Source organism: Girardinichthys multiradiatus, chromosome 17 (genome assembly GCF_021462225.1).
Source record: "Girardinichthys multiradiatus isolate DD_20200921_A chromosome 17, DD_fGirMul_XY1, whole genome shotgun sequence".
Classification (NCBI taxonomy): domain Eukaryota; kingdom Metazoa; phylum Chordata; class Actinopteri; order Cyprinodontiformes; family Goodeidae; genus Girardinichthys; species Girardinichthys multiradiatus.
This window is the reverse complement of record NC_061809.1, coordinates 7,954,081-7,970,205: the sequence shown is the minus strand read 5'-3', so window position 1 is coordinate 7,970,205 and position 16,125 is coordinate 7,954,081. Positions and strand designations below refer to the sequence as shown.

The window sequence follows — 16,125 nt, the reverse complement described above, 5'->3', positions numbered from 1 at the left end:
ATCCCATTTCAGGACATGTCAACACGCTCTGCAGCACTGAGACTTCACTGCATAGGAATCTCTTATTTTATAAGGGCATTACAGACACATTGTGATTTCACCTACCTAAGAGCCAATGCAAGTGAGACACAGAATTATAATGAGAAACCAGAACACATAAAAACAGAACCGGTTCAGTGCAGCTAGCACGTGTGCAAGGGAACAACAGGAGAGGGGATGGGAGACCTACCTTATGCAGCTCAGACCGCAGAAAGCACCATTATGTCCCACAACAGAGAGGAAGAGGGATAGACGGACAGAGAGAGACCTCAAGATGACATCACCATATTTTCCATCCTCCTCCTCTGATATGTAGGCTATTGCTGCAAGGCTACCGGTGTCAGCGGAGGAGCAGCAGCAGGCAGAGCTCCCTGTGTGTGTGTCCCACATGTAAACCCTCCGTGCTGCTCTGTACTGATGAGCCAGATGCATATTTTATTAGAGCAACAAGCATCAGTAGAGTGTTGATGCATCTAGCTGAAAATCCCACACACAGACTGATGCGAGTGACCAGGTACGGCTGAAGTCAGTAGGGTGGTCTGGTACTGAACTAGATTCAGATCTTAATTGGGAGCCCAGGACTATTTTGTGTCGTTTGGTAATTGTAGATATGAGCAAAAATCACAATTAGGGTCCCTCAAGACTTTATTCTCAGGCCACTTTTATCAATATCTACAGTATGTGCTCCCCGTAGCTCAGATCATTGAGTACTACAACATTCTTCCATCATATGCTGATGACACACAACTTTAATCTATGTCACAATTATACACATTGGCCAAAATAATCATAAGTAGATAACGGTTGTATCACGGTTTCATTAAACTTATTGAATAAAGAAAAAGGGAATTGTGTTAGGAGTTCAGCACTCCAACACACACCAAATCAACATCTACAGTGGTTGGACAATGAAGCTGAAACACCTGTCATTTTAGTGTGGGAGGTTTCATGGCTAAATTGGACCAGCCTGGTAGCCAGTCTTCATTGATTGCACATTGCACCAGTAAGAGAAGAGTGTGAAGGTTCAATTAGCAGGGTAAGAGCACAGTTTTGCTCAAAATATTGAAATGCACACAACATTATGGGTGACATACCAGAGTTCAAAAGAGGACAAATTGTTGGTGCACGTCTTGCTGGCGCATCTGTGACCAAGACAGCAAGTCTTTGTGATGTATCAAGGGCCACGGTATCCAGGATAATGTCAGCACACCACCAAGAAGGACGAACCACTGTGGACGCAAGAGGAAGCTGTCTGAAAGGGATGTTCGGGTACTAACCCGGATTGTATCCAAAAAACATAAAACCACGGCTGCCCAAATCATGGCAGAATTAAATGTGCACCTCAACTCTCCTGTTTCCACCAGAACTGTCCATCGGGAGCTCCACAGAGTCAATATACATGGCCCGGGCTGCTATAGCCAAACCTTTGGTCACTCACGCCAAAGCCAAACGTTAGTTTCAATGGTGCAAGGAGCGCAAATCTTGGGCTGTGGACAATGTGAAACATGTATTGTTCTCTGATGAGTCCACCTTAACTGTTTTCCCCACATCCGGGAGAGTTACGGTGTGGAGAAGCCCCAAAAAAGCGTACCACCCAGACTGTTGCATGCCCAGAGTGAAGCATGGGGGTGGATCAGTGATGGTTTGGGCTGCCATATCATGGCATTCCCTTGGCCCAATACTTGTGCTAGATGGGCACGTCACTGCCAAGAACTACCAAACCATTCTTGAGGACCATGTGCATCCAATGGTTCAAACATTGTATCCTGAAGGCGGTGCCGTGTATCAGGATGACAATGCACCAATACACACAGCAAGACTGGTGAAAGATTGGTTTGATGAACATGAAAGTGAAGTTGAACATCTCCCATGGCCTGCACAGTCACCAGATCTAAATATTATTGAGCCACTTTGGGGTGTTTTGGAGGAGCGAGTCAGGAAACGTTGTCCTCCACCAGTATCACGTAAAGACCTGGCCACTATCCTGCAATAAGAATGGCTTAAAATCCCTCTGACCACTGTGCAGGACTTGTATATGTCATTCCCAAGACAAATTGATGCTGTATTGGCCGCAAACGGAGGCCCTACACCATACTAATAAATTATTGTGGTCTAAAACCAGGTGTTTCAGTTTCATTGTCCAACCCCTGTACATCAACATAAAGTCAACTACAACATCTGTCTACTGCTGATTAAGAAACATAACCAAAATGAAGGGGCTTCTGCCAAAACATGACCGAAAACAAGTGCTTCCTTTATGTTTAGTAGGTTAGATTATTGTGTTTTTCCTGGACACTGTAAAAAAAAAACTGATCAAAACAAACAAAAAAGAAACTGGCAGCAACAGCTTATCCAAAATGCTGCTGCCAGAGTACTGATCAACACTATGGGTGCATTCACACTGCTGGTCCGGTCCAGGGATCGGTAAAAGTGGGAAAAACCCCGGCTTCAGTTGGTGCGGTGTGCTTCACACAGAGATTTTTAGACTGGACCAAACAACATAATGCAGTTGCAATGGATTGTTTTGGGGGCAGCATTGCTGCAGTATTGCGCTGATCGAGAAGAAAAAAAAGCACGTCTCATCTGGGTTTCTGCTGCTACTTTGGTGTTCAAATGTAAGTTCTTCTTTAGATTTGCGCTCACCATGTTTTTTTTCTTCTTCTATTCAAATGTGCTGCTTCCAGCACACCATATGGTATGCTGGAAATGGCATACATTCACACTGCAAGCGAGCCGCTCCGGGGTCCAAATAAATGGTGCAGACACCGGCAGTACAGTTCTCTCGTCTGCTTCACGGTCCAGGACGGGTTCACACCAGCATGATCTGCTCCAGATACTGGACTCTGGCATGGTAAAAAAGGTTCCAAATGTTTGGTGGGAAAGAACTGTAGGAAACTGGATCATATCAAACCGGTTCTAAAATCACGACACTGGCTCCCTGTTTGTCAATGAATAGATATTTTCATTCTGATATGGGTCAAAAAGCACTGAAAGGTCTTGGAACGAAATACGTTTTCTGGCAACAGCGACCTCATCACTCTGTGTACTACAAACCAAGTAGGCCCCTCATTTCAACAAAGATCTTACTACTCTCTGTTTCTACAGCTGTGTAGTTTCTATACTCCTCAGCTGTGGAACAAACTCCCTCAAAACCTAAAATATCCAGAAACCATTGGCTCCTTTAATTCAATTCAATTCAGTTTATTTATATAGCGCCAATTCACAACACAATTACAGCAGATTCTGATTTATTTTTAAGAACTTTCTTTTGAGTGGATATAAGAATGGAATTCAAACAATTTCAAACGAATAGAAACTCTTTAATTCAATTCAATTCAGTTTTATTTATATAGCGCCAATTCACAACACATGTTGTCTCTAGGCACTTCACAAAAGTCAGGTTCATACATTCTAATTAATCCTAACCATTGAACAGTGCAGTCAGAGTTAGCTTTTTATTCAAATTGGATAAAAAGTTTTTCTGTCTAAGGAAACCCAGCAGATTGCATCGAGTCAGAGACTTGTAGCATTCACTGCTCCCGGATGAGCATGTAGAGACAGTGGACAGTCACTGGCGTTGACTTTGCAGCAATCCCTCATACTGAGCATGCATGTAGCAACAGTGGAGAGGAAAAACTCCCTTTTAAACAGGAAGAAACCTCCAGCAGAACCAGGCTCAGTGTGAGCGGCCATCTGCCACGACCAACTGGGGGTTTGAGAGAACAGAGTAGAGACAGAAAATAACACAAAAGCACTGATCCAGGAGTACGTTCTATGGGAAGGAAATGTAAATGTTAATGGATGTAGCTCCTTTAGTCGTTTCACCTAGAAAAAAAGAACAGATAAACTCTGAGCCAGTTTTCAAGGTTAGAGTCTGAAAGAGAGCACATAGAGTTAATCACAGTAAAAGCTCAGTCAGTTGCCATGTCTAGGAGAGAGAAAGGGTTAAACCAGAACTGAAAACATTTTGGTTTTCAGCAGCTTTTATTTAAAGAATCTGACTAATCAACTGTTTGAAGCTTGAAACTGAAGATTAGATTTTGGTTTGAATTTTTTTAAATGCTAGATTTTAAAACCTCCTTGATGGTCTAATAAGGCACTGAAAGGGCCTAAATACATTTTGAGGTTGTCAGGTAATCGGTGTTCAAACAGCCAAAACGTAGAAATGGGAGGAAGAATTCAGTATCTATGCTCGACAGCTCTGGAACCAAGTCCTTGAAAACCTGAGATGTGAAGAAACAGCTGGCTCCTTTAAACCAGGGTGGAAAACATTACTGTTCACTGCAGCTTTTTCATAAAGGACTATGATAACTTAATCAGCTCATTTTTATCAAGTCATAACTATGAACGTATTTGACATTTTCTATATTTTCTGTTTATTCCTAAATGCTACTATGAACCTTTTCTTTATTTTCCTGTAAAACACTTGAAATCACCTTGTGTATGCAGGGCGCTATACAAATAAAGTTGCTTTGCCCGGCCTTACCAGGTCACCATATTAAATGTTAACCCTCTCGCATAATAGTATACACCCGCTTTGACGATCCTGAATCTACGCTCAGCACTGCACGGCCTATTCTCCACATTGTCTCAGTGTTTAACACACACTGCAGTTAAAATGATCAGGAACCCAGCCCCGCTTTAAATGTTTCTGTAAACTGCAATTGCATTTACCAGGTTTTTACTCAATAAAATCAAAAATAATGCATGAATTTAGTAAATAATAATATTGGAACTGCAATACTTTGTACTATATAGCTACACAAATATTTCTCACTTTTTTTGTTTCAAATAAAAACCTTTTAGATCACGTTACACGTATATATATATATTGCTTCTGTTTTGTACGATCAAATCTAAGGTAATCATATAAGTCTGCGTGAACCTTTTTCATAATCTCTCTTTGGATTATTTAAACTAAAATGACATTGTCATAAGCCGCATCAAGACTCTCCGCTTTAAGTAAAGAATTATTTTCCCTACTAAGACTAATAATTACATACTGAAGCACAGAAATTTAGCTGGGGAACATCTACAGTAATTAAAAATAAAATTATTTTCCTGTCAGTGAAAAAAGTATTGCATAATAGCAGTTTTATCATCTCTACCATATATCCTATACTCGAATACTGTATGTTTACCTTCACCTAAACTATTATTTTCCAGCTATTTAACATTAACATAATTTCATTTGTTATAACCTATTTCTTCTCTGTCACCCCTTCCAGAGATGACTAAATGCTTCCAGCAAAGCTCTTTAGTTTTTTGCCTAATTGTCCGCTAACTGGATATAATTTGTTTTTACTGACGCTGGTATAATTGTACTACTACTACTTGATCTAAAGCCACAATTAAGATGTTTGACTATTGTTAACTGAGAAAAGCGGAGTAAGTTGCCATTAATAAAAGCCTTAAATATGTTAGCCAGCACTGAGTCTGGAAAATGAGCTGTGGTTATTTTAATCTGAAGGATCCATGTTTTAAAAGCTGAAAAACCAGAGATGACTAAAAAAAGATTAGCAGCAGCTAGTTGTAAAAAGGAATTCCTACAATTTAAGTTCAGTAGAGCTTTATGGACATGAAACACTGAGATGATTAGAAAAGGAAATAACTGAGCAGGGTGATTTAAGACTCAGGCTCAGAGTTCACAATTGACCCAGAGGAAATAAAATGACTCTCAATGTTGGTGTAATGACACTGAAAACATTATTAGAAGTGGAAAAAGTCAGAGGAAGATATTTAAACAGGTCCAAAAGGCCTGCTGTTTTTTTTTTTTTTACTTTTAAAAACAGATGCAAATATGTCCTGCCGACGCAGTAACTCTTCTCTACGCATCAACATTTCAGATAAAATCCATTTCACAAGACCGCTGGAGAAGTGTGTCTGTAGCGCAGAGGAGAAGCAGACACTAATACCCGTCACAGGCTCATGCTGTTTAGTCACCGTGATACTGTGTGCTAGCATCTTGCAAAATGAACTCAAACTCTGTTAGGACAAGAGCTCAGCAAAACAATTGTTCTCTATACCACAGTATCAAACAGACTCTTTAAAAGCAACACATTGTGCAATCCTCAAAGAGCCGCAGCTGTGCACAGGGCTCTGGAGTCTGAAGGAGAAAACTGGGACAGGACACAGCAGAACATGAACAGAAATCCTGTGGGTCAAAAAGAAAGACTAACGATGAGTCAACCATGAACTGAAGCAAAGAACTGAATATGTTTGTTCAGCTGACACGGGGAAGCTGGTTAGAGCTAAATACAGAGCCATCCTGGATGAAAACCCCAGACATGCAGCCAGAGATACAATGGAATGATTTAGATCCATGTGCTAGAATGAGCCCAGTCTATGAGGGACCAAAAATGACAAAATGAAAAATAAATATGTAAATAAATAAATATACATATAAATAAATAAATACACATATAAATGTATAAATGCATAAATGAATAAATATAAAAATAAATAAATACACATATAAATGTATTTATTTATGTATTTATTCATTTATTTTCTCCTTTTTGTGCATTTATACATTTATTTATTCATACATTCATTTATTTATACTTTTATTTATTTATTCCTACATTTATTTCTGTATTTCTATAGAACAGAGCTCGCTGCTCCTCAAATGCGCAGGGATCGTCTTCAAATTGCAAAACCAGATAAATATGATAGAGAAATATTCAATAAAGTCGCCAAGGAGCGGTGGATCGCATTTGAGGATCAGCGAGCTCTGCATAGAGGCCAATGCAAGTCTCCCAGCACGGTGTTCAGCTCGTTTTGAGGAAAATACGATTGATGCTCACTGTCTGCCTTGCTGTGGTTGCAGAGAGGTGTTGGTTTTCTAGAGGTAATGTTCCGCTGATGAGTTATTGATCCAGAAAAGCCGAATCTGTCAATATCTTTCTAACTTTACCAAAGTAAGTTGGCGGCCAACTTCCTCCAGACTGTCCAATATAGTGGAGTCAACCTCCACATCCATCTCAGCTTGGAGCTGATTGAAATCCTCCATGACCCGTGCAAAACGAAAATGGAGGTAGTCATTTTGACAATGGCTGTAAGAGAACCCTCCATCATGCCTACCAAAAGAACTTCGGTACCGGAGTCTAGGCAGTAGCAGCAGGATCGGAAGCATACGCACAATTCTAACCCGTGGTGCTGAAGACTAATGTTAGCACCACCCACCTCATTAACATACGGAGACAGAAAAGCAGAAATATGTAGAAATACAGAAGTAAATGTAGGAATAAATAAATAAAAGTATAAATAAATGAATGTATGATTAAATAAATGTATAAATGAAAAAATTTATAAATAAATGAATGAATACATAAATGTATAAATGCAAAAAAAGGAGAAAATAAATGAATAGATAAATACATTTATATGTGTATTTATTTATTTTTATATTTATTCATTTATGCATTTATATATTTATATGTGTATTTATTTCTTCTTATATTTATTTATTTATTTATACATTTATATGTGTATTTATTTATTTATATGTGTATTTATTTATTTACATATTTATTTTTCAATTTGTCATTTCTGGTCCCTCATACCAGTCAAAATCCAGACCTCAATCCAATGAAGAATCTACAGCAATAATCACAAACGCTCTCCATCCAATCTGACTGACCGAGAGCTAATATGCTAAGTAGATGCTAAGTAGATGCTTGTAGATGTTGTAGGGCTGTCATGGTTGACACGCCTCTTCAACATTGCGTGGCGGTCGGGGACAGTGCCTCTGGACTGGCAGACTGGGGTGGTGGTCCCCCTTTATAAGAAAGGGGACCGGAGGGTGTGTTCCAACTACAGGGGGATCACACTCCTCAGCCTCCCTGGTAAGGCCTACGCCAGGGTATTAGAGAGGAGAGTCCGACCGATAGTCGAACCTCGGCTTCAGGAGGAACAGTGTGGTTTTCGTCCCAGCCGTGGAACACTGGACCAGCTCTATACCCTCTACAGGGTGCTCGAGGGTTCATGGGAGTTTGCCCAACCGGTTCACATGTGTTTTGTGGACCTGGAGAAGGCATTCGACTGTGTCCCTCGTGATGCCCTGTGGGGGGTGCTCCAGGAGTATGGAATCGGGGGCCCTTTATTAGGGGCCATCCGGTCCCTGTACGAGCGGAGCAAGAGTTTGGTCCGCATTGCCGGCACTAAGTCGGACCTGTTCCCAGTGCATGTTGGACTCCGGCAGGGCTGCCCTTTGTCGCCGGTCCTGTTCATAACTTTTATGGACAGGATTTCTAGACGCAGCCAAGGGCCGGAGGGGGTCTGGTTTGGGGACCACTGGATTTCGTCTCATCTTTTTGCGGATGACGTGGTCCTGCTGGCCCCCTCTAGCCAAGACCTACAGCATGCGCTGTGGCGGTTCGCAGCCGAGTGTGAAGCGGCTGGGATGAGGATCAGCTCCTCCGAGGCCATGGTACTCGACCGGAAAAGGGTGGCTTGTCCTCTAGGTTGGAGGTGAGTTCCTGCCTCAAGTGGACGAGTTTAAGTATCTCGGGGTCTTGTTCACGAGTGAGGGAAGAATGGAGCGGGAGATCGACAGACGGATCGGTGCGGCTGCCACAGTAATGGGGGCGCTGTGCCGGTCCATTGTGGTGAAGAGAGAGCTGAGCCGAAAAGCAAAGCTCTCAATTTACTGGTCGGTCTACGTTCCTACCCTCACCTATGGCCATGAACTTTGGGTCATGACCGAAAGAACGAGATCACGGATACAAGCGGCTGAAATGAGCTTCCTCCGTAGGGTGGCCGGGCACTCCCTTAGAGATAGGGTGAGGAGCTCGGCCATCCGGGAGGAGCTCGGAGTAGAGCCGCTGCTCCTCCACATCGAGAGGAGCCAGTTGAGGTGGCTCGGGCATCTATACCGGATGCCTCCTGGACGCCTTCCTCGGGAGGTGTTCCAGGCACGTCCCACCGGGAGGAGGCCCAGGGGACGGCCCAGGACACACTGGAGGGACTATGTCTCTCGGCTGGCCTGGGAACGCCTTGGGCTCCCCCTGGAGGAGCTGGAGGAGGTGTCTGGAGAGAGGGACGTCTGGGCGTCTCTGCTGAGTCTGCTGCCCCCGCGACCCGGTCCTGGATAAGCGGAAGACGACGAACGAACGAACGAACGAATAAGCACATCATTTAAAATTGTTGTCATTCAATGACAGTTTATTGATTATTTATATTAGGACCAGAGGCCATATCATGTCACTGTGTCAAAGCAGTCACTCAAAGACTGAGTTTTACTTTTATTTTAAAAGAAGGTTGTTATTTTAGTAACTGGCATGGTGTGAACAGCCAGCATTGTTTAAGCATTACTTCCTGTGTGCATTTGATTGATTAATAGATATCAATGTGGCATAATCAACCCATTATACCTAAATAACTAAATGCAACTCCACAAACACATAAAACAACATCCTTGCAGCAAACCCTGACAACCCGGCATTCCCTAAAGCATGTAGTCCCTGCTCTGAACTCTGAGATGTCCTGCAAACATTTCCAAATCCAGCATGTTTCATGACTCAGAGGTAGAAAGCTCAACAGGATAGAACAGAGCAACTTTACTGCAATACGTTCCGTCCTCCCTTTACCTGCTGAAAGCCTCGCTCTGAGATATGTCCCGACATCTCTCTGCTTCCTCCGACTTCATTTTAAACGCCGCTATGAAACTGAAATGGCTAACTTTGAAACTTCTTCCCTCAGTAACAGGATCCACACTGAAGAGGATCATTAGTGTGACAAGGTAGCCCTAGGCATGGTGTGTTCCCTGCTCGGAAAAAGCGCCAGTTTTTGAGTTTAAGGCTGGCTGATCAAGGGTCGGTGCCGATAATGCAGAGAATTGTCCTACCGCTGTTACCAGCACATTTTTCTGTGCATCTATAGAGAACCAGTGGATACTATCACCCCTCACCATGAGTGTGCCACACATATAAGCCACTTGCACAACATGAAAACCCCAAAGTACGACCCCTTTCCAAGTCTGTAAAGGGCTGCTAATGCCATCCAATGCACCCATTCAGTCACTGTTTTGACTGTCGGATGCTGTCTGACAGTGGCACATCGCTCCACTCATGATGCCACCCCTTTGGCTCCTTGCAAATTAAACATCTACAGCCTAGCTCATGTGTGGACTATATCCTGTATTTTTATATCAAAATAAATTTGAAAGAATTAAAGAAAGGAGGGTCGACACCGCTCCTTCAATAAAACTACAAGGGAAACACTGATGTCTCTCCATGTTCTCCGCCTTCCTGCTCCTCGTGTGTGTGTCTGCACGGCACACCATTACATTGGAAACAATATAGTTCCTCTCCCGCTGCGGTAAACTGGTAACGGGGTCTGGTAACCATGCCCAGTCTGAAGGATTCTGAGGAAGGCTGAAAACATCTAAAAGCTCACCATTAGAAAACTACAGCAAAGAGTGGCCTTTTATGGTCACCAAGTCTCCATAGCAACCATTAGAAGCTACCTGCATCCCACTTGGTTACTAGAGAGAGGTGCCAGAAAAACAGCCTTTCTCTGTCTAAAAGCCAGAAACTCATGACACATGTGGAGTCTGCTGAGACCTTAACAGGAGCTCTGTACGCAGAGCCCCGCTCCAGGTGGGGTTGGCATGACATGAAGGATGAACATTTAGACAGAAGAATTACAAAAAAAAAACACTAATAAAAATAAAATAAAAAAATCTAATATTTTGTGCAAAGAAAACATTGTTAAAAAAATACAGAAATAAATCAATACATCTTATACCTTATCAATATATTTTTGGCATTATATATATATATATTTTTATTTTTTTTTAGCTATTTACATATGTTTTACAAAATGAACAGATTCTGGTGGTTTCATTTCAAGTCAGGGTCCAAATATGGCCACAGACATGTTCTCAGGGTCTAATGAGGATGGACAATGTAGGTAATGTGCTGGGACACATTCAGCAGGCTTGAGGTGCCCACACTCTTTTCCCATCCCAACTAATCCCGCTCCACCTTTATCCTTGGAGTAACATGAGAAAAAAGCGCCTTTAACAGAACCCTGGGATGACTGTAGACATTAGAAACGGAGAAAATTTTGGTTATGTTTGTTGAGTGTTGTTGGTCATATGAGAACGAGTGACAGCAAAGAGACACTGGGATATAAAGGTACATGAGGCAACACTGTTTTATTGGGATTTAAACAGCTGTGTAAGCCTCAGCTAACCTTTTGGAGGGGGTCTAATAAAGGCAGCTGACGCATTCACTGGGGAAAGCCAGGCTCAAATGTGTTCAGGTTTGTGCGCTTCTGTTGCGTACATTAACATCGACATGTAGCGCGAGGGAACAACTGTTATCTGGCATTTGCCAGAACAAATGGATCCAATCAGCTGGACCACAGCGAGCGGCTTTTGCGTCCCAGCAGGGAAGATTACCCTGAACTGCTGCATTGGCCTTGGCTTCTCCATGAGATTGGAGACAGATAGACACAGATCTAAAGTGAAGGGGTGTTGTCTTCTTCTATGATGGAAACACTAAACAATGTTAGAGGTTACAAAAAAAAACTAATAGTCTCCGCTATGTTTTAAAGGTTGTATCCTATATCCATCAACCTTTGAATGGAAAACATCACATGGAACCAGGGTGAGATGCTAGCTAAGCTCTCTTAGACTCACCAGGACACTATTTATCTCACTCCAAGGAATCCCCTCATAACTGAACAATATACTTTTTATCTCAAATCCTGGAAATTCCTAAACAACAACGAAATTAACATAATGGCTATATATGTTGTGAATATTGTATATTTTCTGATCCTTCAACACTTCATAACTTTGAAGCTTAAATCAGTTTGGTATCCAGACCCAAAAAGGAGACTAGCATGGGTCACTTTGTATTCTGCCTGGCAACAGATGACTAACAGCAGTGCTCCCCAACCCTGGTCCCCGGCACCACTATCCTTCCTGTTTTAAATGTTTCTCCATTCCAAGACATTTTGTGTCACATCATTGAATTATCTCGTCAGTAAATCCTGAAAGGAAACGCCGTTAAAGACCTCTGTGTTTGAATCAGAGGTGATCAAGGTGGGAAACATCTGAACCATGTAGAACAGTGGATCCTAAAAACACTGATTTAGGGTAATCTGCTAAAATCTACTTAATCAACAGGAACAGACCATAGGGGTGGAGATCTTTGAAAATGCTAATTATTATAACACCGAATAGATTTTAGACACAATGCCATATCTCTGATTTCCACTTCTGAAATCATTGTATTGATCCAGTAGGTACATAGATGGGTTTTGGTTCTTTCAATGCTTCAGACTTTCGCTGTTCTGGTATCTTTACCCCAAACATTGGTGAGGACCAAGAGGAGCTGTCTGCCAGGCTTGCTTTAATGGCTGATGATTAAAATGAATCTATTACAAAACACTAATAGTCCACTCTATGGGAAGGGTCTTTAAATCTCCAGGAAAATATATCATTAAATGTCACCATAATGTCTCATTTGGTATAAGAGTCAAATACACGTTCTCCCCATTTGTCCAAATACTTACTAGAGGAAATAAACAGGCACTGGGAGGTACACTGGACTGTAATGGTATGTTGACAGCCCAAAATGGGACAATAACAACAATATAATTTATGAACAGTGCAAAGCTTTGCAACTGAGGCACATTTCTCTCATTTTTCCTTTCCCAGCCAGCCATTACAGTTTCCTTACCACTCACTCTGCTTAACGGTCGCTAAAATCTAGGTCTGGTGATGGCGTCTCTGGGCGATAAACATCCAAGCAACTTTGGAAATTCATGGCACCTGGAATCAGCCTTCTAATTACAAATCCAAAGGAATATTACACACAATCAGTACATTCCTAGTTTCCATGAGCTCCACACGGGATATTGTATGGTTGTTTCCATTATCATGCATTAATGTGAGATCACTGACGTTAATCTGTTACACATAATGTCCTCTAAAAACACAGATTTATTTATGCTTCATCCTTTACCACAATATTCCACCTCCACAGCATACGACTGAGATCAGGATACTCCACTTGCCCTAATTCAATTATTGCTACCTCTGAATGTGACCTTCAGGCTAAGGTGATCAGGAAAGGCTGCTTCACATGACTGCTTCGCATTTTGAGTAAGCTTTCAATCAGGATAGTATCAGAATATTGATTTGCATGTAAACGCACCTTCTGAAGCTATTCAAACAGATGACCTCCATGAGTGAAAAGGCAAAGTGGGACCCAAAACGTTGTAGCTCGAAGATCCACCCCAGTTGCACCGAAGACCTGTAGTTCAGCAGACATCAGGCAATGGACCCTGTAAGGTTCAACTAACATACTGGACTAAATAAATACCACAACAGAAGATTGCTAGCACGTGTCACACTAACCACAAATAGTTTCCCTTACGCAGACAGCTAATATTATGTCCCGAGCTGATCCAGACCACCTTGTTCAGCTTTAGGAATAAGAGTAGCTTCTGGACTCAAAGATGAACTTAAATCCTTATATTTGGATGAATTACAGAAACACATCTCCCATCACAGTATAGCCCTGCATGTTCAAACACACAGAAACGTGCCTTAGACCCAAACAAGCATCAAACAGAAACAGGATTTATGCAATCTGATTACACAAAGAATTATTTATGTGAGGTATCTGCAAACGCCATCTTTTCCAGCCAAGCCAAGGACTTGGCATAATAATCAGCTTCTGTTCAGTTAGTTCACATCCAGAGGTAAATGTTCCACTGAAGTCTTATTTTCCATGGGCACCGGTCTCCTAAACACCCCTAAAGTACAGCCTGGACAGCTTGCAGGTCCATCACAAGGCTAGTTTTGGACCACATCAATGGGGAAAAGAGTACTTTCTTCATTTACTTCATGGTCTTACCTCCTTTGATCTCTAAAGGCCTAAAATCAGAGAGAATTGGCATTCATTTTAGGTCTCCTGTGGACACATAGCTGCCTCTTTCCTCTCTGGTTAACCTATTTTTAACAAACCACAGAAGAACTCTATTCACATGAAGCTAAATGTGCAGCTGCCGAGCGGCGCAATATCAGCATTCTGTGGTTTGACGCAGGCTGAACAGAAACCCCATTTAACTTTCAAATAAGCTGGTAGCTCTTGTGCCCTTCAGCTGTTCCCTACCAACAAAGAAAGATGACTGTCTGGGATGAACCTTTTTTTACATGTGCAAACAAGCAGTGAATGGAAATATGGAAATGTTCCACAAGTTTCCAAAAGACCAAGTTAGGCACAGGTAAATAGAGAAAACTTATGTAGACAGGCAACGTCACACTTCCCATATTTCTAATTGTAAAATAAATGTTAAAAAACATTTTTCTTTCACTTCACAGCTTGTGTCCGTCATTGAGGTCAATGCAAAACACTAAACAGTTTGCGTTTAAATACAAACGAGTAATACAGAAAAACAATTAAAATGAACCAATCACATGTAAACAGGCTGACCAATCAGCCTTCAAGGTGCTTGCAGACTGGTTGAACAAGGGTGGAAATATGTGGAATACACATAGCAATCACGGGTAACCAGTATTAGAAAATCCAATTAAAAACATAAGGGCAAAATGGGGTCAATCGCAGAGATTCATTGATAGATAGATCCTCATGTCCCTCTTTATGTTGATCCCAAGGATGTGAATTCAGGTGTTAAGGTTGAATACATGAAGACTTTGCTTTTAGCTGGAAAAACTAGTGAGGATAATACATACGCAAACTGGGCTGGAGGGAAAAAACAGAGAAAGCTTTAGGAATAGTAGCTGGGTTTCACCCTAGGTTAATATCAGATATCAAGTAAGTGGCCTGATACAAACAGGAAGTTGACCCATCAGTCTCAGATTTCTACTCCTTATTGCTGCCAGGTGAGAGTGTTAACAGAGCACCAGGACTGAGGAGGCTGCAGAAAGATAATATGACTGGGAGGATGTAGATGTATAAACATTTCAGGGCAGGAGGTTGGAAGAGCAAAGACAATTTCTAAACCACCTCAACATCTTGTGTATCTATACCTTATTTCCACCATAGGCTGCAAAAAGCAATTAGAGCTGCAATCCACACCATCCTTGCAGCACGGTTTTGGTTAAGCTTCATCTCTTAACTTAATGCGGGGCAGACGGAGAAACGTATAGAGACGGACCTGCTGCTGCACGTACACCCCAGACCCGCTAATCCTGACTTATTAAATAATAATACGCATTGCTTGACTGCAGCGTTCGTCTGTCACCCCGCCACGGAGACATTGAGAATGAGCAATTAGACAAATCGCGTTTAATCCCCAGCACGGGTTAAAAAAAAGCAGTGTTTTGCCAATTTGTTTACATCCCACTCACCTCTGCTTCAGTCTCTGGGGGTCTCCTTGCTGGCTGCGTGACAGGCTAAGAGAAAAGAAACAGTAACGCAATACTCTGAGTCGTGTTTCTGTCTGCTAACTGTTAGCTGACGACGCTTAATGTTTATTAATGTCTCTTGGCTTTCAGTGGTCGACGCGAGGGTGATAATACGCCCTATCCTTCGCCCCGGGGACGTCGCGTGGGTGAAATATTAAAGTCCGGAAAAGTTCATATTGAATTTCACGAATTGTTATTCCGTTCCCTGCTGTCCATTTCTCAATAAATGTAGCGTAGTTGTAAGCAACCAGAGCGTCTGCACTATTCTGTCAACGGCTTGAGTAGGCACACGTGATAGTTGTTGAAGGACACGTCATTTCCGGTTAAAATTTCACATTAAAACTACGTCGACAGAAGGAACGGTGCGTCAGCGCGTCCGCCATATTATGAAGGTCAAGAGTGGTTGGAGACGGGGTGTCCTGAATAAGAGAAACTCTAAAGTTTACGCTCAGCTTATTTTGATTAATCATTTTCTAAATGTAATAATATGTTAGTACTAGTTAGGATGATCAGAAACCCCATGGTCAACCCCATGATCAACAAGCCATGGTTTACTCCACACCTCAGAAATCTGTGCAAGGACAAGGAAGAAGCTCACAGCATGGAGATTGGGCGCGGTACAGACAGGCCAGGAACAGACTAACAAAGGAGATCAAAAAAGCCAAGAGAAGCTACAGTGAGAAGCTTAAGAACAG

At 42.0% G+C, this 16,125-nt stretch overlaps 1 protein-coding gene across 4 annotated transcripts in view; it reads right to left on the bottom strand.

Annotated features, from left to right (window-relative positions):
• The window catches only part of osbpl8 (oxysterol binding protein-like 8), a 98,840-nt gene extending 83,129 nt beyond the window's left edge, over positions 1 to 15,711 (bottom strand). For 3 of the 4 annotated variants that reach the window (XM_047389562.1, XM_047389565.1, XM_047389567.1), the window contains exon 1: positions 15,374 to 15,711. The gene's annotated coding sequence lies outside the window, so the exon portion shown is untranslated. Of the gene's footprint in view, positions 1 to 229; positions 399 to 15,373 lie in introns of those variants that run through there. The other variant, XM_047389563.1, reaches the window with a different exon arrangement.
• Positions 15,712 to 16,125: the final 414 nt, after the last annotated feature.